The sequence below is a fragment of the Delphinapterus leucas genome, chromosome 2 (genome assembly GCF_059928025.1).
Source record: "Delphinapterus leucas isolate spDelLeu-1000000601 "Yukka" chromosome 2, BTC_Dleu_Yukka2, whole genome shotgun sequence".
NCBI lineage: Eukaryota > Metazoa > Chordata > Mammalia > Artiodactyla > Monodontidae > Delphinapterus > Delphinapterus leucas.
In genome coordinates, this window is record NC_143130.1 from 106,806,572 (window position 1) to 106,831,451 (window position 24,880).

At 44.6% G+C, this 24,880-nt stretch overlaps 1 protein-coding gene and 1 long non-coding RNA gene across 3 annotated transcripts in view; one reads left to right on the forward strand and one right to left on the reverse strand.

The window, feature by feature from the left end:
- LOC115803652 (uncharacterized) overlaps positions 1–5,367 on the forward strand; it is a 21,099-nt gene extending 15,732 nt beyond the window's left edge. The window contains exons 3-4 of one of the 2 annotated variants that reach the window (XR_016391643.1): positions 1–1,891; positions 3,627–5,367. The exon at positions 1–1,891 is cut by the window's left edge and continues 7,711 nt beyond it. This is a non-coding gene — a long non-coding RNA (uncharacterized LOC115803652). The other variant, XR_016391642.1, reaches the window with a different exon arrangement.
- Positions 1–24,880, reverse strand: part of LOC115803651 (sal-like protein 2) — a 900,219-nt gene that overhangs the window by 856,595 nt on the left and 18,744 nt on the right. Inside the window, exon 4 of the transcript XR_004024423.2 lies at positions 1–23,009. This exon is cut by the window's left edge and continues 11,252 nt beyond it. The gene's annotated coding sequence lies outside the window, so the exon portion shown is untranslated. The remainder of the gene's footprint in view (positions 23,010–24,880) is intronic.

Here is a 24,880-nt window from a genome sequence, read left to right on the forward strand (position 1 = left end):
AATGTGATCAAGGGACAGGCCTCTAGGACATAATCTCTGTTCTATACCTGGAAAAAACGATTTCCACAAGAGAGGAGATTCACAGTCAATACATAAGACTCAAGAGCCGAGGAAAGTCCACAGAGTTAATGCACTGCATTCAAATACAGACCTGCCTCGGGGCTCTGAATTCCAGGTCCAGATCTTCAGTAGGTGGGTAATGCCTGAGGCCTAATACCAGGTCTGATGTCCAGGTTTGACTTTGATGACCTCAGACCCTCCTGCCTTGTGATTTTGAAAAACTCAAAATCTCTCCTGAGTTCTCAACCTACTGACACCTTGTCCCAGGTGAGAAGTATCTGAGATTGCTTCCCTTGAAACCATAGTTCTTTCTGACTACTCTAATACCAGGCAACCCTGGTTATTAACTGGTGGATTTGATGTTTCATGCTGCTGTGACAGTGTAGGAAATCTTGGTCAGTCCCTCCAAACCACAAACAATGGGTTACTCCCTAAAGGAGACAGTGACACTACGCTACCTTGTTGAACACCAAGGACCTCAATAAGGACGGTGGACCCCAAATATTGCCAATGTCGGAGCCAAATCCTTTAGCACATTCACCAGAAATGATCCAGCTGGAAGCGTTCTTTCAAATTCTCAAGAGACCAGCAGCTTCCCTATCAGGCTTCAGGGGATGCTGCTGCGTATCAGCCGTACTTGGATAGTGCACATTGGCAGCCTCTTGAAAATAAATTCCCTGGGAAATCTACCTTTTCCTCGGGCATATGGACCTTCCTGAAGGCAGTAAGAGAATGGGTTGGGATGGGGTGTACTTTCCAAAAGGAGACACATACAGACCCTTCTAGCACTAATTTCTAAAGTCAGACCATGATGAATATTGAACAGAGTACAATGCACAGTTGCCCAAAGGAGGGGGAGATTAGTTTGTTTCAGGAGGACCGGAAAAGGCTCCCTGGTGGAAGTTATAGTTGATTGACTTAAAGGATGAAGGATTTTGGCCAATGGAGGGACTGGAGAAGGACGTGGCAAGCAGAGGGAGAGCAGCTTAGGCAATTCAGGAAGGTGGATAGGACCATGTTTGGAGAAGAGCATCCAGTCTGTGGGAATGAGTCGGCAGTGGCTGGGGCAGAGCAGTGGCTGCCGTGGTAAGGTGTGGCCTGATTGAGAAAGGTCTTGCAAACCAGGCTAAAGGATTTGGACTTTATGAGAAGTCGGAAGAAATCAGAGATACGTAAGAGAAAATGTGCTTGGAAAGTGTTTTAGAAAGATCACTATGGGTGGGAAGATTGGTTCTGAGACCCAAAGCAGTGAGCTCAGATATAAAGTTCATGTGAAAGTTGAGGCGGACAATGGGAAAGATCAGAAATAAGGATCTGGAAAGAGGAAAGAGATTCAAGAGACACTTTAAAAGCAGATGGATGGTATATGTGAGTGAAGGAGAAGAGAGAGATGCCCTCTTTCCAGCACCCGGTTCTGTGCTGGAAGATTCTCTAGTTTGCATGTTTCAAGGCTTTGCCGTCACAAATTAATTCTTACTGTTTTTACTATACTGACTTAAGGTGTTGATTCTCCTAGGAATATTTTTATATTTCTAAGGCCCGAAGGACTAATCTCCAATGACAGAATTCCAGGTACCAATAAAGAATATTTGGGGGCAGGGGGATTCTGGGCCCTCAAAACTCATTACATAATTGACTGCCCACCCCTCTTATTTATGAATTCAGCATGTAAAGGAGCACCCGACTACTGTGCCTAAAACCACCTGATTACCGTTATCTTTTCTCCTCTCTCTTCAGGTTGGTATAAGGAGATCTAGATCCAGAGGAAGTCCGTCATAAGTTCTTGGCCTCCACATCCAGTTAGAGCCTCTTTCCAGTAAAATGGCTTCGGGTATGACATATCCCCCACCACCAGGGACAGCTTTCCCCAGGAGTCTTTGGTGAACTGGTCTAGGGCTACCATGTTGCACACATGCATCTTCCCAACTAGCTTCCTTGTCCCAAACACCATCCACACTGCTGTGGCGATGCCTCTGGAGGACTCCTGGCCACCCTGTCACACCACCTGCCCTGGTGCAGGCACACCCACAGTCACACCACTAGCCTTCCACCTCTGCATGTCTGTTGTGTGTATGTCTATGTGGCCACAGCTATCCCCAGCTCACTTCTGTGTAACCCTAAGTCCAGACATCCTGGGGTGAGTGTCTCCTTATTTCTTTGTCCATTGTCTCATTATCCCTTGAAAGTTCTTCATGAGACTATCTTGCAGAAAGAGGACTAGTCCTGGGAAACAGAGAAGGAAAAAGATGAGGGAAGAAAGAAGTGGAAGTAGGAGTCAAGGCTTTGAGGAAAACAATAAAAGAGAAAGAATCCTTGACCTCCATTAGCCCTGACTCTCAAAATAAGATTAGCCCTAAAGATAGCTTATTATTTATCCCAAATTAAAATTTCCTGGCTCTGCAGTCATTGTGTACACGATGAAAAGGAAACCATCACACAAAAGATGCCGTTATCCTCACAGTGGGAACAATCACAGCCAAGCTGATTCTACTCCAAGAATAGAAAGATAACAGTGCCAAGTCAGGAGCTTCAGAACTTTGGATTGTCAACAAGCAGAATGATTTCTTGAAGGGAGAATGGTTGTAAAGGAAGGTAGGCAGAAAAGGAACCCTCTGACTCTAGGATGGGACATGAGTTGCCAGGGAAAGTTCCAGTCTGTGCTCCTCCAGGGTGAGCTCCACAACCAGCTGTGTTGACTGGGAACAAACCCTGCCTGGATTTGTGTAGACCCCAGAAGCCCCTTTACCCACCCCTGCCCAACTTCATATATATTCTTTCTCTTTCTCTTGTCTGAAGTTAAACATCATCACCAGCCTTTAAACTCCACAATGACAGAAATTTTGGCTGTTTTTCGCTTCCATTTGTATCCTCAGCACTCAGCAGAAAGCTTGTATATAGTTGGCACTCAATACATATTTGCTGAATGAATGGTTGATTGATTATTCGACTCATTAAAAATAAATTACTTCTTCCCTGTCTGGCTTCTGAAAAGCAAGACCCAGAACCAAATGGGCAGGGGAAGCCATAGTGCATTCAGGAAAATGATTGTTCCTGACTTTCCTCAACCCTCTGTGCACCTTAGATTCCTGAAACTCAGGAACAAGGACCCAAGAGATCATGACCCACCAAATGTCTTTCAACAAAAGACTCTCTCCCTGGTGGTTTCCTTTCAGAGAATGAGTCCCCTGGGGCTGATAAGGAAATGGTGCCATATGCGCAAACACAGGCAGAGGGGCACTGGAGCCCCTCTAAAGAGGCCCATTGGATGGCTGCCTTTGAACAAATCTGAGTGTGTCTTTAGATAGCACAAGCACCAACCACCCATGAGGACCTCTTTCCTTTATGGCTGCAGCAATGAAGCAGCCACATGGCTGTTGCAGATAAGGTGGCCCGAGTACGTTGTGCATGAAAAGTAGGCTTCGTGGTAAACAACACCGAGAGGAACTGCAGCCGTGCCATGTACCGGCTGCTCTGCGTTGTGCTGCCCTTCCTCTGTAACCGGCTCCCAGGTAAACGGTTGCAATCTCCCACCACTTCTCATTCCCTATCCTTTTTCTCTTTGCCAGATGGCTCCTACAGGACTGAAATTACACAACTTCCAAGAGAGATGCCATGATTGGGATGGATGGATGTGAAGTTCCAGTGCCCACATAATACTCCTGGTGGGAACTATGACTCTGTGTACTGGTGTCTGCAGAGACTAACAAAGGCTCACCCATACCCACCATGCCTTTCAAGGCAGCCTGGAATTGGAACGTTACCAATTTTCTGTGGACAGAGTTGTCCTCCAGGACCTTAACTGTTCAGCATGAGCGGCCAAGAGACAAAGCCATTACCGCTGTGCACGACAGGCACCACAATGCATGCTTTACGTGCCACCAGACCAAAGCTGTGAGCCTCAGGCGAGCTCAACGCAGAAAATTCAGAGGCTCATGCACCAAGACAGAGGGTGTTCAGTGCCACCTCGAACTCCCCCCACTCATTCATCAATTCATTCATTCAAAACTAAAGGGCCCTCATGGTTTGCAAATTGATATCCTAAGTGCTGTGGGAATACAAAGGTATAAAACAAGCCCTTCTCAAATAATAAAATGTATTCAGCAAGTAACACCTCCTCACATTTATCTCGCTAAACCGTGAGAACCGAAAATTAAATCCTGTTAAATTACTTGAAGCTTTGACCTGACAAAAGCACAGTCCCTAATACCCTGAGTGACAAATGAATTGGACACACATTAAAAAATCAAAACCAACAATTAACATCTTAATCACAGACCCTTGAAAACCTAACATTTCTAAAAGCCCAGAAAAATATTAAACATCTGTATATATATATATAAAAGACTACTAAATTAAATAAATGATAGATAGATAGATAGATGTAGGCTAGTAGTACAGTACCAATGATTGAGCTCAAGTTCAGACTTGGAACCCAGACTTCTTGAATTTTGGATCCCAGATCTTCCACTTACTGACTCACTAGCTATATGATCTTGGACAAGTTACTTTATGCCTTGCTTCTCTCAGCTATAAAATAATGATAAAAGTAATATCTACCTTAGAGGATTATTGCAAGGACATTTTTCAATGGATGCTGATAAATTATTACAGGCTTCCTACATAGAAAAAAATAAAACCAGAGGAAAGTAAGACTTTATGAGATATTAAAATAAAACAGTAGCCCTACCCATTAAATGGATAGTGGAATAATTTGTAAATGTAGAGCCAGAAATAAAATTAAGGTTGTTTATAAACGTAAGTAAGGAATTAGTTCTATCAACATAATAGGCATACTACATGACCTTAAACAGTTCCTATGTTCAAAAAGATTACAAATTAAATCAAAGTACACCTGACCTTATGGCATCCTAAAAAACTGTCAAGTGAAGATCATACCGAGATTCCAGACGTGCGTAGGCTCTATAAAGACACCTCCACATTGGCCTCCGTTTATTCAAGGAACCACCCATGGAAACTACTGGGCGTGAACTGCTGAGCTGAGACGTGGCTTCTCTATTACTTTTCTGAAGATGCAGGGTCTCCTGCTGCTTCAGATCTTGCTCTTATTCATCAGCGAAAGTACTAACCCCCTGCTGTCCTGCTGGCTTTTCTCATTTGCAGCCAACATATGGGCTCATAAGCACCAGTGCCCCCAAGAACAGCCCTTCAAGTGCACAGAATCACACAAAACAAGAGGCTTTTCTTTGGGATAAAAGAACTGGAGAAGGACCCTTTGCAAAATTTGGCTTTGGAAATCAGATTTCAAAGTCTTAACCCTGATGGGACAGGCCCAGACACAGACAGTGTTTGGTGAGTGAGTGAGTGACCTTCTTTCTGGGTTTTCTCTTCCCCGGGATACTTTGGGGTTCTTTGTGACAGATCCCCAGAATTGTTGAATGTTAAAGTGGAAATAGGAGATTCGACGTGACTCTATCTGTCACCCAGATCTCTGATTCTGCCATGCTAACAGTCTCGGTGAGAGAAATAATCGTTCTTCCTTTTCTACTACCATCAAAGGTAGAGGAAAGTTTGGATAAAGTAGAAGAAAGTAATTAAAGAACTATGCATTGACTGGAGAGCACTGCCCAAGGGTGGGTTTCCTGGTAGTGATCTGCAGGAACCAAAATGAAAACTGTGATGGAGTTGATGGTATACCTGAGAGCATCTGCTCCAACCACCTCATCATCTAACTGGAAGCCCTCTAACCTCCCCATGTGATCCTAGAAGAAAAGGTGAACAGGAAGGTTGAACTATTTAACAAATGCTCATCAAGTATCCATAAGTCTCAGATTATAGAATTGGCATGGTTCATTTTCTTAATTCAACAATATATATTGAGTGTCTACTGTATGCCTGCCAGACATCATCCCAAAAGCCGAGGATACCAAGGCAAGTAACACAAGCTTTCTGCCACTCTGGAGTTCCACTGTAGTGGGGCTTGTCGCCTAATAGAGGAACCAAATCAGACACATGTGAAAGCAAGACAAGTACTTGGTTGTAATAATTACGGGAGGGTTCGAGACGGAAGGTACAGAGTGGAATTAGGACCTTTAGACTTCAGGATGAGCTGGGTGATGGGAGCCAGGAAAACATCTTAAAGGAGCTGAGCTGAGACTAAATATGGAAAAGTTTATTTATTTACATCACAACGTCCCAAGTCAGCAACAGAAGCAGAATTATAACTCTAAATAGTCCCCACTTGCCTCTACGCTGTTTTGCTTCGCAGCTGCTTCATTCAGTGCCAAACAGCTGGGTAAGTGAGTCGCAGATGGAACACTGACAACCAAAATCTTTTTAGAGACAAATGACGCTGTGATTTTCCTTGACACCCACTGAAATTCCTCACTAGTTTCCAAAAATATCTTATGTTTGCTTTAAAACAACGAGTGTGGTCCAGACATTTCAGGAAAAACAAATCAGAGAAACAAAGTCATCCCAGCCTCCTGAGCTCTCTGAGCGCAGATCAGTCAGACGGAGAAGAGCCACTTGCTTACTGAAGGCCGTCCTGGGACACCAGGCAGCTGAGATCCCGATCAAGGGAAATAGAAATGCACTTTCCTCTCTCTTCATTCACCTCCGTTCCTATTCTTCGGTTGCTTGTCCAACCAGTCAGTGTCAGAGCAGAGAAACAGAGAGCAAATACAGCAACTAGAAACAGGCAGAGAGCAGATAACTGCCATACCTAAACGGAGACCAACCACGGGCAGACGTCAGAGTCTGACTTCACTGTTACGAATGCTTAAAATGAGATGTCTGAGGCTAATGAGTAAGAGATAAGGCAAGGAAAGGGCTTTCGTTCACTAAATTTATTTCCTTTTTCACCCAAAGAACTCAAAATGGTGAGAGTAGATGTGTTCTCAAATCAAAGGCAAGGTAGGTCCTGAAACTTCCAATTATAGAGGAACTCAGAAGTTCTGGCACTCTCTCCCACTGATATTCGAGTGACCCTGTGGCTGTTTGATACTAAAGACTCAGAGAGCCAGAGACCATCAGAGAGAATGGCACTAGTAGCCAGTATGGGTTGCTTTGATCTGACCTTGGGGTCTTTTTGCTTCTTCCAGTACTCCTATTGTTTCTTCATCCCAGTTGGACAAAGAAGACTGGGGCTCTAGCTCATATGTGGCTTCAATCCTTAGCTGCCAGAGATGACCCTGAGCCTAAGGGCACAGAAGTTACTGACACTGCCCATTCGACTTTGACACGGCTCTATTCAGCTCATCCACTTACCTGCCCAAAGTCCTAGGGACAGCCTAACATAGCTCAGCTTCCTTCCTTCACTCACAGGAAAGTCCTGTGCCAGGCTTGGAATGACAAGCTCTATGTGTCCCCAGGTGACTATGGCTCAGGTAGGGAGCTCTGACTAGGTCACTAACCCATCCATGACAAAGAAACCAACTTCTGTGGTGGCCTACCAATGTGTGCCAGGCACAGGGATAAGTATTTCACGTGTGTTCCCTCATTCCAACCTCACAACATCCCTGTGAAGTAGTTACCCTATTTGCAGATGAGGAAATCAAGACTCAGAGATGTAACTTGCCCAGCTACTGGTGAGATGCAAAGCAAGATTCAAAACCCAAAGCTCTAAGACCTGCCAAGCCAGTGGTCCTTTTGCATATAAATGACGTAGGTAATGATACCACCTAAGCACCAGTGGTGATCAGAATGTTAGCCACAATCAATTACAAGCAGGCTCTGGTTGGGTATGAGCTATCCTGCTGCTGCAGAGAACCCCGCCTCTCCTCCACACCTACAACAACGGACAGAAGACCTGGCTTCCCCAACTTTTGGCTTGGGTTGCTGGCAAATCCTCTCCCAGTCGCAGCCATCACTAGATGAGCAACCCACCCGCCTCCTTGAGAGTCAGGAGGACCCAGACAGAAATCCTGCTTGGACCAGCAGGTATCTGCCGAGCTCCTAATATTGGGCACCAAGAATGCACATACAAAGATACTGTCTCTGCCCTAAAGAATTTTGAAGTCCAAAGCAGAAAACTAACAAATTATCAGATAGTTATAATAGAGATGATAAGTGCTGTAACCCAACAAGTTCAAAAAACGCTGGGGGACACCTCCCTTGGGGGAGGTGGGGAGGGGAGGAGAAGGAAGGTATGGTTTTTCCAGGAAGAAGGAGCAGCCAGTGCAAAAACCGGGCATACGAGGACTATAATACATCTTCGAACCTGCAAGTTTTTTTTGTGCAGCTGAAGTACTGAGTGCAAGTGGAGAAATGGCCAAAAGTGAGGCTGGAGAGGAAAGCAGATCAAGAGATTGTATGGCCATGACACAGGATCTTCACATTCCCCTAAAAGCCAAGGGGAGCAACTACAGGAGTTTCAGCAGAAGTGTGACCTGACCCCCTTTGGTCTGGAGAAAAATTAGTGTGAGGCCTGCATGGAGAATGGATGAAAGGGGGGAGAGTCTGGAAGCAGGAAGCCCTCTTAGAATAGTAGAGCTATAGGTGGCAACCTGGAAAGAATGCTCAGCCTGAGGCAGGGATGGCAGCGGCCAGAGGGGACAGATGGAAGCAGCACAGGCACCATGTGGAGGCAGAATGACCATAACTGGCAGACTGGTTTGCTGCTGCACGCCCCTGCCCCTTCTCTGTGCAGCTCTCTCCCAGAAATGCCTTCCAGACAAAGGCCTCCGCAACTCTCCCGGCTCAGTTCAGTTACCACTTCTGAGTATCCCAGGCAGAAGCAGCTCTTTCCTCTGTGCTCTTGGAGTGCTTTGGATCTACCTTTTTTTTTTTCTTCGGTACACGGGCCTCTCACTGTTGTGGCCTCTCCCATTGCGGAGCACAGGCTCCGGATGCACAGGCTCAGTGGCCATGGCTCACGGGCCCAGCCGCTCCGCAGCATGTGGGATCTTCCCGGACCGGGGCACGAACCCGTGTCCCCTGCATCGGCAGGCAGACTCTCAACCACTGCGCCACCAGGGAAGCCCCTACCTTTTTAAATGCATTTCACAGCCCTTTGTAATTGCTCTATGTCTGTCTCCCCAAAACGCTGAGCTCTCTCAAGGCAGAACTTTACATCTTTATGTCAGAAGTTCACCTTTATGTCTCCCAAATAGTATCCGGCCTGCAATAGGCCATTAGCCCATGTTTGTCAAATAAACAGCCTAAGCTGTGGCCTTGCAGGCCTGTCACTCTCGCTTTGAGGAAGTGACTAATACCCAGCCACCCTTATAACAGACAAAACTTCCCATGGGCAGACAGCAGCTGATCTGGGCAGAGGCAGCCAATGGACCATCACACCACAGAGTCATCCCTGTGAAGCCATAGTGTGGTCCTGTGCCCTCTTCCACCTGGCCATCTGCTGGGCAGGTAAGGACAAGCCGATGGGCCTTTTACTCTTAGGGAAATGTGTAAAAGGAACAATTTGCTGGGGGCAAAGGGGGAACATTGCTGAGCATGGCTCTGACAGCCCCTCCCCATGGAGTGGAGGGAGTTCTCTGAGGCCTCTCTAACTTTGGGTTTTCCCTTTCAGGGGTCTATTTGGATGTAATTTTGGAACCAGAGACCAAAACTCTGACTGTTCTTGGGGAGCCTGCCACCTTCCGTTGCAGCATAACTGGAGGGGACTTGAAGAACTATCAGATGAGCTGGTATGAGAAGAATGAAAATAACTCCCTGACTTTAGTATACAGATTAAGCAATAATTCTAATGAAAATGAAAGGAGTAATTTCAAAGGGAAAATTGATGCTTTAAAAAGTCAATATATACTCGACATTCAGAAAACAACAGTAAAAGACGTTGGAACTTACTACTGTGGGTCCAACATCCACAGTGCTACAGTTCTGATTCTGATCACCTCAAATCCCCAAGTCAAACCAAGGCGGCAGATCCAGTTAGAGACCACCTTTGGCTAAAATGAGCACCACCCCTGAGGTGAGACCACTTGATAACCTCAACAGTAACATCTGATAAGAGAGTCAGGAGCTGAGTTGGGGCAAGGGCCTTATCTTTGTAGTTGGTGGAGAGGGGCCTTCTTTGTCAGCCAAGGTGGGCAGAAAAGTCTGTTAGGGTTTGTGCAGGGAGACCAAGGGGACTCCGCTCCTATCTCTCACAGACTCCTGAGAAAAGATTGAAAAAAAAAAAAACCAGCCTTCAATACTGAGAAGGTCCTCTCATTGTGGAGAGGCTGAGATGAACAAGTTTCTACAATAGGGAGTGCTGTAGCTCATTCCAGAGTCTTTATCATGAAACCATTCATGTAGGTAAACTAGATAAAGCAAGGATGCTTTTCCATTACCATCCTAATCAAAATTTCCAAAGGTATTAGAGATACCTTTAACTCCTAGTCTGTGATGAAGGATGACTAGAGTCATTTTCTGAAATGCTCCCATAACTATTTCAGGTACTGAATGTTTTATATCCTTCCTTACTGACAGAGGAGCCCTGGGGACCCACGGGGATGGCAGGGAAGGATAACGCACAGGCTTCCGTTATGACGGTTGCCAAGAGAGATTTTGGAGACAAATATCTGTGGCCGTGTGGGATTTCTGAGACGGTCATAAATCAACTGATTTTAAAAAATAGATCCCCAAGTCCCAAGTTGAAGTGGGGGAGCCTAAGGTATCTGGGACCACAGGGAGCCAAGGCCTGGAGGAACAACTGAGCAGACTGATGGGCAGAGGGCTTAAGGATACAAACATTTAATAATCATCAAGGGAGTGCTTTCATCCTGTTGGCACTAGTAGCCAGCTCTTTGTTTTTCTGCTCAAGTATCTATCTGTCTGGAATCCTCTGCTCACATAAGGTTAAAAATCAGGCATTAGGATACAGAGTAGATGTGAATGTGAGAACTACAGCTCTCCTGATGGCTTCTACCCAATATTCCTCCAATGCACTGTTACCTTCATCACACATTTATTTATAGGGCACTTATTGTGTTTATAATATTGGGATAGGTCTTAGGAATAGAAAGAGTTCTAGGTCAACTTCTGTTTTAAGTTCCATTCTCATCAATGGGATTACAATTTATTTTAAAAGACAGCATTAGACATTACAACTAGAGAATACAAATGAATTTAAAAATACCAGCAAGTATAGACAGTCTAACAATGAGTGCTGCCAACTTCACATGCAGTGTTCTAGGAGTTCATGAAAAGACAATCACTATGAGAAAAGTTTCCTACAACAGCTAAGGCTTAAAGAGGTGGGCCTTGGATAAGGAAGGAGGAGGGGAAGGGAAGGAGGAGGAAGGGTATTTCAAGGTGTTCTCTGTTGTTATATAATAAATGACCGCAACATTGAAAGGCTCAAAACATTTAGTATCTCACAGTCTCTATGGGTCAAGAATCCAGGTGTGTCTTAGCTGGGTCCTCTGGCTCAGGGTCTCTCATAAGGCTGCAGGCATCTCAAGCATCTGTTGGAAGAAGATCCACTTCCAGGCTCACTCATGTGGATGCTGGCAAGCCTTGAGTTCTCACATAGACATCTCCACAGGGTTCATCACAGCATGGTGCTTACTTCCCTACAGAAAGGGCTTTGAGGGAGAGAGGGCATCCAAGATGGAACGCACAGTCTTTTGGTAACCTAATCGCTTCTGCCATATCCTATTCAGTAGAAATGAGTCAATAAATGCAGTCTACACTCAAGGGGAGAAAATTACATGAGAGCATGAATACCAGGAGGTAGGACTCATTGGGAGCCATCTTAGAGGCTGCCTACCACCGGGGATTAATGCAGTAGAGCAGGGAAAGAGAGAGCTCAGAAACTCTGGTTGAGACTAACTTGTTTAGACACTCCTGGCTACAAGGCTAAAGAGATTTGATTTTATCTTACAAGCCAGTTTTTCTCAAACTTTATTATGCACGCAAAGCACTAAGAGAGATTGTTTCCAATCAGATTCTTGAGCCCAGGCTACAAAGATTCTAATTCAGTCTATCTGGGGGCAGGCCCCAAAACATGTGTTTATAACAAGGACCCCAGGCAATTATGATGCAGTGGTCCAAGGACATGTTTGAGAAATTCTGCTATAAGCAGAAAAAGAACTGTTGGTTTTTTAGTACAAGGAAGGTGTCCCTGAGGTCTCCTCCTGGCTACAGAGAAATGGGCATTAGATGTGATCAAGGAATCTCTTGAACAATGGCTCTTAATTCCAGCTGCATATTTGAATTATGTGGGGAAACTCTGAAAATACCAATGTCTGGAATATATCCCCAGAGATTTTGATTGAATTGGTGTGGGCATGGAGCTCTGGCTTCCCAGGTAATTCAGCCTCCCTCCCCTACCCCATCCTCTTCCCCTCTCAGGTCTAAGACCTTGCCATTCCAAATGTGGTCTCTGGACCAACATCATCAGCATCACCTAGAAGTTTGTCAGAATGCAGAATCTCAGGTACCACCCTAGATCTACTGAATCAGAATCTGCACTTTATTAAGATTCCCTAGATGAGTTATATGCATATTAAAGTTTGAGAACCACTGGTCTAGGAACCCATCATTATTGAAAAATTTCATGGACGTGGAGAAATATAAATCAGTTGTCTGCAAATGTCACCCAAGAATCTATATTTGTAAAAAGCTCCTTGGGACTCCCCTGGTGGCAAAGTAGTTAAGAATCCACCTGCCAATGCAGGGGACACGGGTTTGATCCCTGGTCTGGGAAGATCCCACTTGCCGCAGAGCAACTAAGCCCGTGCGCCACAACTACTGAGCCTGTGCTCTAGAGCCCGCGAGCCACAACTACTGAGCCCACGAGCCACAACTACTGAAGCCCACGTGCCTAGAGACTGTGCTTCTCAACAAGAGAAGCCACCGCAATGAGAAGCCTGCGCACCGCAACGAACAGTAGCCCCTGCTCGCTGCAACTAGAGGAAGGCCGCACGCGGCAACGAAGACCCAGTGTAGCCAAAAATAGATAAATAACTTTAAATAAATAAATAAATAAAGCTCCTGAAGGGACTCTGATGTGCAGCCAGGTGTGAGACTCACAATAAGCAATCAGTCATCCACAAATCAGGTTACAGATTATTTGTGTTACTGATATAATAAATAGTCTCATTGAGGTGCTATTGTGTCCTTGTATGTTCCTTGGAAGGAGGCATTACATAAATTCTAGGTATGTCCACTTCTCATTCATCCACAAGCAGATTAGGAAATAAATTAATATTTATTGAGTCAGTGTACTCTTTACCACACCATGGCGACCTTCCTGGATTATCCACTGCAACCCTTGTGCTACACACCTTCAACTCAAGATCAAACCAGAAAAAAACCCATGAGTCATTAGTGTCTGATTAAGTCTGATTGGGAAGAAAAGGGACAGGAGATAAAAGTGTGTCTCTAGTTGTCCATTCCTCCCGCAGAATGGATGAGAGCATGAAGTTCTGGCCCATGTTGGGCTGAGGCCACTCGGAACCTGAGATGGGGAAAAACAGAGCCTGGAGGCAAGGAAGAGGGACATTTGGGGGGAAAGCAACCAGACTGCCGCATAACAATCTGAGAGAGTCTGAGCACAAAACAATGAAAAAAGAAACCAAACAAGAATTAAAATTAAATACCTGGAGAAATTCCCTGAGCTTACCAGGAGGTAGATAAGAAAGTCTTTTACATAATACCTGAAGCCTCAGACTTGGGTGGAGATAGGGCCACCAAACGCTCTGGTATAGTGTGGACATGGACCAAGTGTTTCTGCAGAAATCCCAGAGCCATGTGAATGATATAAAAGTCAGCAAATATTTTTGTATTGTCCCTGCTCTTCCCCACTGCATTTGTAAAGGGAATTGAGGGTTGAATAAATTCATATTATTGTTCTTCTCATTATCCTCCTTTCTGTGATTTTTATTCAGCATGAAAAGGGCTCACTTGAAAGAGTTCAGAGCAGTGAAGAGAAATCCGAGAGTGTCTGCCCATCCTCTGAAAAAGTCTTTGAGGTCAACTGTCAGGGCATGGCAATATAAGCATGACACTTCCACCAGGCTCCCAAGCAAAGGAGTCCCTAGGCATCCTGTGTGGCTAGAAATGGAAGATATGATTGTTCAAAGGGAGCAAGAAGGTACCTTGTGTCCAGGAACAGTGCCATCAATCGGCTGCACTTACAAACAAGGCATTCAGCATCGTGTTATCGTGGTAAGGAGTGAGAGGCATGAGAAAAGAAGGGAATCAGAGTACACTTCTTCCTCTGTATCAAACCAAGGAAGAGAATGTCGTTTCTATCATAAGGTGTCACAGCCTTGAAGAAACGACTCATTACAGCATCCTGAAAGTGCCCAGGGAGGATATAGGACAGGTCCAAGTAAGGAAGTGGACTCAAGGAAATCCAAGTTGTGACCTTCATTCTGAACAATTAAGAGTTTAAACAGAAAATTAGAATCATTGAATTTGAAACCAGAAGGGATCTTAAAGGTCAAGCAGGAATCCCTCCATTCAATTTACATGTTCATTAAATATTGATTGAATAAAGGATCATTCAGTCTCAAGTATTTTCAATGATAGTTCTGATATTAAAAAATCACTTTTTATACCAGATCGAAGTCTGCTTCCCTGTAACTTCACATGTTGGTGTTTGTTATGCATTCTGGAGCAACACACACTTAAGTTCTACCCTTATATTTTTAAATATTTGAAGACAGCTATCATATTCAACCTCCAAGCCCTCATTTCTTTATACCAAATATCCTCAACCATTCCTCATGACTATTTCATAATTTTGAACTCCTTCAAGAAAAGAATCCAAGTTCAGGGCTTCCCTGGTGGCGCAGTGGTTGAGAGTCCGCCTGCTGATGCAGGGGACACGGGTTCGTGCCCCGGTCCGGGAAGATCCCACACGCCGCAGAGCGGCAGGGCCCGTGAGCCATGGCTGCTGAGCCTGCACGTCCGGAGCCTGTGCTCCGCAACGGGAGAGGCCACAGCAGTGAGAGGCCCGCGCACCGCAAAAAAAAAAAAAAAAAGAATCCAAGTTCAATATACTTTTCTGTTCCATACAATTCTCAATACTGTGATTAGCATGTACAAATACATGAATATCTGTGTATCGACTTGATTGTTTACCATATCCACTTAAATGCTTCAAAGTTACTTCAGCTCAACTCCAAGACTTAAGTCAAAATATTCCTTTTAAATATGATCCTTTCCCAAGGTTTCCTATCTTATATATCATCTCAAATCCATGCACTTCTCTCCATCCTCCACCACTAACACCTTGGTCCAAGCTACCATGTTCTCCTTTGAATCATTTCATTAGCTTTTTGAATGAGCTAGCTGGTCTCTAGGACCTTCCAATACATTCCTCCCCACAGTAGCCAAAGTGATCTTCAAAATACAATTATGATCATGTCATACCTCTGATTAAAAATCCTTCAGTGACTTCCCACTGCTTATAAGCAAAAGACAAATCCTTAAAGTTGCCTCTAAGACCCTGCACATTCTGACCTCTTTTCACCTCCACTGCCAATACCTCTCACCCCTCTCTCCCTCATTTCCCAAGTTCCTGTCAAACAGGCCTTCTTCCAGTTGCTTAAATGCACCAGGTACCCTCTCACCTCAGGGCCTTTGCACATATTGTTCCCTCCCTATGGAATACTTCTTCTGTTTCCTCATCACTTATTTAATTCCTACTCATCTTTTGGATCAAAATTTACACACCAATTCTTCATAGATGTCTTGAGATGTCCCAGCAAGTTCAGATTTGGGGTTTTAAGTATGCATTCATATTTCAGTTTGTAATATATTTCATTAATTTGATTAATGTCTAATTTCTCATTAGTTTGTAAGCTCTGAGAGACCAAGGACTCTATCTGCTTTTACTTATCTTAAACCTGATGAATTGCATAAATATATTTCTCTGAATGATTGAATGACTCTCCTAGATTCCAGAATTTTCCAGAATCTGGTGATCATCCCTGACTCTGGGCTGCAGCTGGGTCCCAAGCCTTGCTATATTCTCACTTTTAAGTGAGCTTGAAGACACCAGAGTCACCCTGATCTGGAGATCAAATGTTCTCAGAGACCAGTGGTTTCCACCCATTCTCTAGCTGTCTGACATACTCAAGAGCCCATTTGGGGGCACACAGGACAACTGAGAGGGTCAAAGGATCCTCTGTAGATTTGAGCCAGTTCCCAAATAGGGATCTGGTACAGGTAAGCAAATCCTGCTCAGAGAAACTGGCCAGCTATGAGGAAATCAGAGGGGTCAATATGATGATTATTTTGTCAGTGACTCCTGGCTGGGCTTACGATGAGCCCTTTTGGTGTTTTGGATTTGGGGTGGGTATTTTCAGTAGCTATATTATTAAAATACACAAGTTTATAATTATGGGGATAGATACCCTCATCCCTCAAATATGTACTGAGCACGTACAATATTCCTGGTGTTGTGCCACATGATGAGCTATAGAAACCGCCAAGGCTCAATTCCTGTCCTCAAGGTGCTCTTTCTACTGATAGAAACAGACAAGGAAATAGAGACATTAACAGACGAAAGAGTGCACAGCTATGAGAACATAGAGACGGAAGTGATGGCCTAGAGCTGGGGACGGCTTCTCATAGGAAGTGATGTGAGCTCCTAACAGAGAAAACACTTGCTTCCCTGGGGTAATATATGCTTGGAGGCTCCTGAAGATGACCCAGGAAGGAAGATGAGACTCCTTGATAGTTAAATACACATATGCACACGCACACACATACACACACACACATTTGGCTATATGATGTCTTCAATTTAAACAAACAAACATACTGAAAATGGAAAAATACTGAACCTAGACTAAACAAATCAGTCTTTTTGTGGGGAAACTAATGTCTATCAGAGATTTCACTGGGGCTCTTTAACCACAGATGTAGCAAATTCCCTGCCAAACACAGCTTAGAGATTTCCAAAGTGCTGCTACTGTGCACACCACAAAATAGACCAGCTAAATGGGAGTGGTATGGGTTTAGGAGATAAAGAATTAAGAAGAGCAAAGAGGAAGGGGAGAGGGAAAGAAGAACATTATTTCCTAGGATAATGGTCACTCCCTTTAACTTTTTGTTCTTATTAAAGAGGCCTCCCGGGCTTCCCTGGTGGCGCTGTGGTTGAGAGTCCGCCTGCCGATGCAGGGGACGCGGGTTCGTGCCCCGGTCCGGGAGGATCCCGCATGCCGCGGAGCGGCTGGGCCCATGAGCCACGGCCGCTGAGCCTGTGCGTCCGGAGCCTGTGCTCCGCAACGGGAGAGGCCACAGCAGTGAGAGGCCCGCGTACCGCAAAAAAAAAAAAAAAAAAAAAAAAGATCCCTCCCAAACCTCTGGGATTTTCCAGAATTTGGTGCTGTGGGGCACTGACCTCTTCCCATCCTGTTAATGGGAACTGTGAGGAAATCTGAAGAGACAATTAAGAAAGTAATGTGCTCTACAGGGAGGCAAGTAGTGCCAGTGGGACTGGTTATCAAGTTCCACTTCTGTGTGTCCTTTGATTTCATTCAGCTTGAAATATTGAGATTTCTTCTCGGATATGCCAGCATCTACAGTCTTCACTAAGTCTACAAATCTTTATCTAAGCTGATGTAGTTTTCTTCTTTCATGAAGTTGTTTTTCATCAGAACAAAAATTCAACTTTTCTCCTGTGAAGTGTAAAAAATTCAGCTACAAACTAAGCCATTCTGTTTTCTGCTTCTCCTCCAGGGTTGTATCTCTTCTGGGAGCTCTGGAAAGAAACTGTCATGTTTATAACAGCCTTCCATATTTCCCTCTTTGTATTAGTCAACTCTGCTGCAGTAACAAACAGCACCAATATCTCAATAGCTTAAACAACGAACATTTACTTTTTGCTCCTGCTTTTACTACAAGTCGATGGCTACAAGGTGTCTGCTAAGTTCTGCTCTCTGAGTCTTCCCATTCCAGAAACCAGACTGAAAGATAACTCACACTATTTGGGACACACTGTTCTCATGACAGAGGAAGAAGAACAAGAGAGCTGCTGATAGAAACTCAGAGTGCTCCTTAGAGCATCTGCTCAGACATGGCATACATCATGTCCACCTATGTTCACTGACTAAAGCCTTTCCATGACCACACTCAAAATCAGCTGGGAAGGGACTCATGCCCCTCCCACAGAAGACACTGGCAGGACATGAAGCAGTGGCAGGGATTGATAATCCTCTCATATAAAAGGTAGGATCAAATACTTGAGAATAATAATGATACAACCTATCATACTCTTTGACTCCACCCATGTAATTTGTATCCAACATGGAGAGTTTCTCCCCATGTCAACTAAAAAGGAATTTGATATGATTTTTTTTTCTTCTCAGAAAAACTCAGAAGTGACACTTGCCAAATTGTTCTTCATAATGTCACTGTCTCTTAAAATGTTAACAGTTATTAAGCAATTAAAAAGGATTCCATGGTCAAATAAGTTTGGCAAATGCTCTACCTTAATAGATCTCTCTTAATATTCACAATTCTTTATTAGCATATTACGTGCTCTGAGAACTCCTGCTGTAAATATACCTACTTAGCCCAGAATTGGGTTCAGAGACTTCTTTCTATAAGGGCACAACCATTAATATCTCATGAGATTCTAGCGGCTAACACTGCTCTCAGGATTATGATTCTTTTTCCATGGTTGCTGGGATACTTCCTTTATGCTCCTCCTAATTTATAAACCCCTTGTGGGCAGAATTCTTAGTGTTTCATCTTCAGTTTCCACAGGGTGTTGCATGTTTAGTATATGAATCACCCAATGGATTCTTGCTGTTTTCTTGTTCTTGTGCATCCAGATTAGAAGACACCTAATGATGATGAGAGGAGGTATGCATGAGGCCAGCGGGTCTGTACAGGCCTTCAAAAGGAGGCTTGCATTTTTGCTAAGATCACACTCCATGTTAGGAATCTGAAGATGCTATTCAGACACTATTTTTTGCCTACTTAATTAAATACAAACACCTCAGACTGGCTTTAATTCTTCCTTCCTTAATGAAACAAATATATCTTGAGTCCTACTCTGTGCCAAGTACCACGCCAGACACTGAGTACATGTGCGAGCAAGATAAACAGCGGGCCTGCCCTCCTTAAGAGGAGACAGACATAAAACAAACACAGGAATAAATAGCCGACAGTTATACGACCTCTCAGCAGTGTACTGCACCACTAGCCACCCGTTCCTTCTTCTTTTTTTTTTTTTTTTGCTGTACGCGGGCCTCTCACTGTTGTGGCCTCTCCCGTTGAGGACCACAGGCTCCGGACGCGCAGGCTCAGCGGCCATGGCTCACGGGCCCAGCCGCTCCGCGGCATGTGGGATATTCCCAGACTGGGGCAGCAACCCGTGTCCCCTACATCGGCAGGTGGACTCTCAACCACTGCGCCACCAGGGAAGCCCCACCCATTCCTTCTTGAAATGCTTTTCCATGCTTAGCTTCTAAGATGCTATACTTTACTAATTTTCCTGTACATCGCTGGCCTCTCCTTCTCAGTCCCCTTGCTGGCTCTTCTTCTATCTAGCTTCTAAATATAGAGCACCCAGGGCCCTTGCCTAGGTCCCTTTTCCCTTTTGTATCTTCTCCTAGGTGATCTCATTCATGCTCACAGAGTTGAATTCCACATATGTGCTCAGGACTCCCAAATTTATATCTCCAGTGCAAAGCTCGCCTCTGAGGATATGATCCCCAAGTGAACCACGTTAGCACTTACCTCTCTCTTTTTTTAAAAAAAAAATTATTTTTTTCTCTGCAGTTACCTCTCTTGAGTCATTTCATGTTTTCTCTCTTTTCACATGATTGTTTGGATACCTCCTTTATGCTCCTCCTAATTTATAAACCCCTTGAGGGCAGGAATTCTTAGTCTGTTTCATCTTCAGTTTCCACAGGGTGTTGCATAGTAAGTGTTTAATATATGATTATTGAATTTAATGTGTGAATTGAATTTCTGCTTTAGGGATCACTGAGACACAGATGGTAATGAATATTTTATTTAAAGAAATAATGCCTCATCCTTCTGTATTTCCAAATGAACAACCTCAGATGCGAGAACACAGCTACATACTTTGACATGAGGTGAATACTTAAATTTAAACATGCTAAATGGAGGCAATATCATCCCTTGTGGTCACAGGAGCTGCCGCAAAGGTTTTATTAATTGCCTACTTTCCCACACCACAGCTGGCAAGGCTGGTATGTCAGAGCCATGGACCACCTACCTACTCTTCACAATAGTGCCCACTTGTACCTATTCCCTACTTTAAAATAAAAAGATAAAAGAAAAGGACAAGGGTTTGCCTGAAACCCTCCCACCCAACCAGAGCAGGGATTCAACCACATAATGCTGGTTCCTCGATTTAGATTCAGGGCCAAAGAGGAGGGCATAAGAGGAAGACTCCCTGGTTTACAGAAAGATGTTTTGCCAGCTGCTCTAATAATAGCTTGTGGTAATTGCACCTCTGCTCCTTCATCTGAATTTTGATCCTGTTCCTTTCCAAGCTTCTCCCAAGGCCTCTTGGAAACTATAGATTGTCTAGAGAAAAGCTAAAAGCTTTTTTGTACTTGATGATCTGCCTAAGTGTGTCGGGGGCCACAATGACCACACAGGGAGGCCCTGATTGTAATGTGGACGCGGGCCCCATGGCCCTTTGGTGTGTGTACACAGAGGCTGCTTTTCCTCATCTTGGTTGCCCTAAAAAAATTGTCATTGGCCTCCACGTGCTTGAAGTTTAGGGTTTAGTCATTCAAAACAAGAGGAAAATTGTCTGGATTATATCTCTTCCGTAAAAATAAATATTTTCAACTGCCGTGGCATTTAAACTCTATTTTCTTTTCCTGCTAGTTTCCCTTCCCTATCACACTTCCCTGGATAAACACAGATTGTGCTATAATATTTATTAACAAAGGGTTCTCTGGGCCAATGGTGCTTTTAGGAATTCTGCTGGGTATTTAGTGTGCTGTCTAGCTGAGTCCCCAACCACGTTGTGAGTCAACGCGAATGCAGCAGATCGTGAGTAGAGGCAACAGTTCTCCTCCCAGCACACTGCAGCCTCTGGGTCGCCAATTGGGACTTGAGCTGGCATGCTTAAAAATAAGGTTTTCTGACACAGACAGGTGATTGTCAGCTGAGTCTTGCAAAAATCCCCTTTCCCTGTGCTCTTCCAGCCCATCTTCTTGGCATGTGCCCTTCCTTCTGCATCTTTTGTTGTCCTGCATCCCTGATTTCTCACTGCAGACTGGACACTGACGTCAGTTTAGACTGATACTGTGTGCGCTGTCATGGACCTCAGTTTCACTCAGGATGTTACTTCCAGTTGATCGATGCTGAGGTTCTTCATCATGTGGGGCTACCTTGCCACCCATGGTACTTCCTTCACGCTCCTTTGGTAACTTCCCCGTTCACAGTCACTACTCAGTCATGCATGTGTGCAAACTCTCAGACTACTCGGCAGTTGAAGCCCTCCCAACTGGATAGCTTGTATCTCTACTCAGTAATCTTTTCATTCACTCACACTAACTGTTCATTACACAGCTCAGTGTTAACGGCCCTTTAACTTGTCGCATCCCTGATGAATAGAACAGCACCTGCACTCTAAACTAGGCTTTAAAACAGCAACACCATGGTGACCATAGAACAACCACTCCTAACTATACGGTCTCAAGCCATGGTGAATATGATGGATAATATTTTATGTACCCCAGTCGTTGGCCCTTTCCACCAAAGACGCGCCACAAACCCCGCGTAACCAATTTGAATATCAGAGATACACAGAGTATGGCAATGGGGCAGCAGCAGATCCAGAGTGAGTGACGTTCCTGGGACATGACAAGGGCACTGGGTTATGGTGGCCCAGGATGCTGTAGGACCAACATCCACTCAGATACTAACTTTCTCACTTCATTGGTTTCGGAAGTCTCTTTTTCCAGCTCCCAAAGCTACCTCATGGCCACTTTTTTTTTTTATCTACACAGCTGCCTTAACCAAAGCACCCTAGAGTGCTTCCTTTTTTCTCTTCCATCGTTTCTTAAGCTCTATATCTTTAGAGCTGACCTCATGTTTTAGCATGTTTTCAGCCTCGCTCCTTTTTTCCCCTCAACCTGTGATAAAACAAAGCAAAAGTAGTAGGTATGTTAGTTCAGAGCCCAAGGCATAGGAGATACCTCTGGAACTGTGTCTGGGCTGGAAGGCCAACCAGAAAAAGCAAGGATGACACAAGTTTTTGTTGGTGGCTGTGGAATTTCCCTGCAGTTCTGGGAGAGCCCAGTTCTGTCACCACTTTCTACCCTGGGAAACACTTGGCAGGTTAGAGGATGTAAGATGTATAAGGTAAGATCTTAATTCCACGGCTATATGATGTCAGAGCTACAAATTTGAGCTCCCTAAAAGCATGGAAGCATGGACATTCTACTTTTTCATAAACTCCCATCACCAAAGGAGAAAAAAGAAAAGCATTTATCTTCTCTGTCTCTCTTGCCTGTCCCCCAGCCCTACTGCCAACCAAGAACCTTGAACAAAATATTTTTCTCCCTTTCAGAGGAGGAGAGTAGGGAGTGCTTTTTCTTATGTGCAGAGAAATATTACAAAGGGGGAGGAGCTTCTATTCCGTTCATTTAAAACTAATAACCTCTGGGCCCAATCCAAGTCTTCCCAGCTTTTTCCTCTCTACTGGATATTGTTGGATGGAAGTACAAAATTACAGTTATTTGGGGTTTGTTTTTTTATAAATAGACTACTATCAGCAAAGGCATAAGATTAGTCTCTTATCAGCATGAACAGCTCTGTTCTGGCCTCTCCATGTTCTACCTGAGGACTGCCAGAACCCCACAGTTATTCCAGCAAGCAGGGGAAATCAAAGAGGAGTTCCAGAGATGGCAATAACTTTACATTCTACCCACAGCTCTGTGGCAGCAAAACTTCACTGTGAAATCAATAATTCCAGGAGAACAGAAGGTGATTCACCTCCTCCAAAAACACATGGCCGCTTCAGGGCACTGCACACATTTTCACTCTTTGTGGCAGGTCTCCTTAGATGACTGTGCTCTGCTGTGAGCCTGGGAATTACAGGACAACAACAAGGGAGGAAGGGAGGGAGGGAAGGAGGGAGGGAGGGAGGGAAGGAGGGAGGGAGGGAGGGAAGAAAAAGAGAACACAAGTTGAAACACAGCAAGGACCCATTATCTTGTGGATCTGGGGTGCTGTAGGCTGCATTCCACTTCATACACACAGCGACGTGTTGTCCAACCTAAAGAATCACAGCAAGAAGACTCTCCTGGCTGAATCTGTTCTCTCAAGAGGGAGCCAAGTAGGGTATAATTTAGATCTTGAAGGTCAGGGCAGGATTAAAAGGAGGAACCAAGACCCATAGACTTAGCTCATTTTAATTGGCAGAGAAGGACCCAGAACGACAAGGACCATAGCACTTAGCAACTATTTACGAAGCACCCACTAAGTGCCCCACACTGCTGTAGGAGCTCAGGGCAACAGGGAGATGGCTGAAGCTGACCTCAGCAGGTCCTCATGCCCTCTGATTCATAAGAGACAGGCAGTGAAACATCACCAAGGAGGAGAGCTATTGAGGGTCCACGCTGGACCTGGAGAAAAGGATAAGATGGCAGATCATCCCAGTCACAGGTGACACCTGGCCACAGGTTTTGCCTTGTCCCCAGAGGACAACACTATAATAAGACTTTACTGCAATATAAGGTGTATTCTTTGTTTTACTAAATGATGCTCTTACACAGCGGTTTTCAATCCTAGCTGCACATCAGAATTACCTAGGGAGTTTTTTTAAATCCAGATGCCTGGACCCCACCCCAGACTAATTAAATCAGACTCTCTGTGGGTAACACCCAGACTTCAGTATTTTTTAAAACTGTCCAGGGGATCCCAATGTGAGGCCAAGACTGAGACCCACTGCATCGAGGTGATTGTCCTAATTACCTTCCAGCTTTTCTCTGCTTCCACAGTCCTCTTATCTAAGCTGTTATATTTCCTTTTTATTTTTAGTTTGTTCTACTTTGTCCTTTCAGTAGATAATTCTACAATATCCCATTAAACCTTTTTTCATGCTTTAACTTTGCTTTTTCTCATTTAATTTTCATTGCCCACTCCACTTACCCCATCCCCCCATTATGCTTATTTTGTGCTGTGTTTCTCTATTACAGCGTCAACACTTACAGGGCTCTTGATATGGGCAGAGTACTACAGGAGGCACTTAACTGTTACTAAAAATTATATCCAGTGCAATCATATTTTCTGTTAAATTCTGTGCAACTGTTATGGGCTCAGGTCCTGTGGAAGATGGGCAATTTGGCAAAGTCTAGCTCCCTTCCTAGGAAGCAGCTCCCTTGGTATATAAATAAAAGATCCAAAATAAATATATTGCAACAAAAAATAAAAGGAACATCCACAACTAGGGGGGAAAGAAGATTAAAAGCTGTCTGAATCTAAATAGCAACATCTGCCCTGCCAAAATCTTGGTTTCAACTCTACAAGGGAGACGCTGCCATTTGCAGCAGAATGAAAAAGTCCCTAGATTGTTTGTACTACCGGTGAGGCTGTTCTCTGGCGGCAGAACATCTGCTGATTCAGGCTCATTTCCTCGCTGTCCGCAGGCAAGCCCAAGAGCACACAGGCGAGTCGCTGAGACACTAAGGGCTGAGACGAGGAAGAAAGGGCCAGGAGACAGTCCCGGAAGCAGACCCTTCAATCTTCAGGGGAAGCCACGTACCACATCTCCTGCCACTAGGCTGCACAGGTAAGAACAGCCTTGGAGCCTCAGAACCGCAGGCCCTGCACTTCTTCCTGGGCCAGGTGAGCCCCGGAGAGCCCAAAACATTGTCACCTCCATGGAGCCCAGCCTCGCACTGAGTCCACCATAGAAGCCAGTGGATGTTTGCCCAATAATTGGGTGAATGAATAA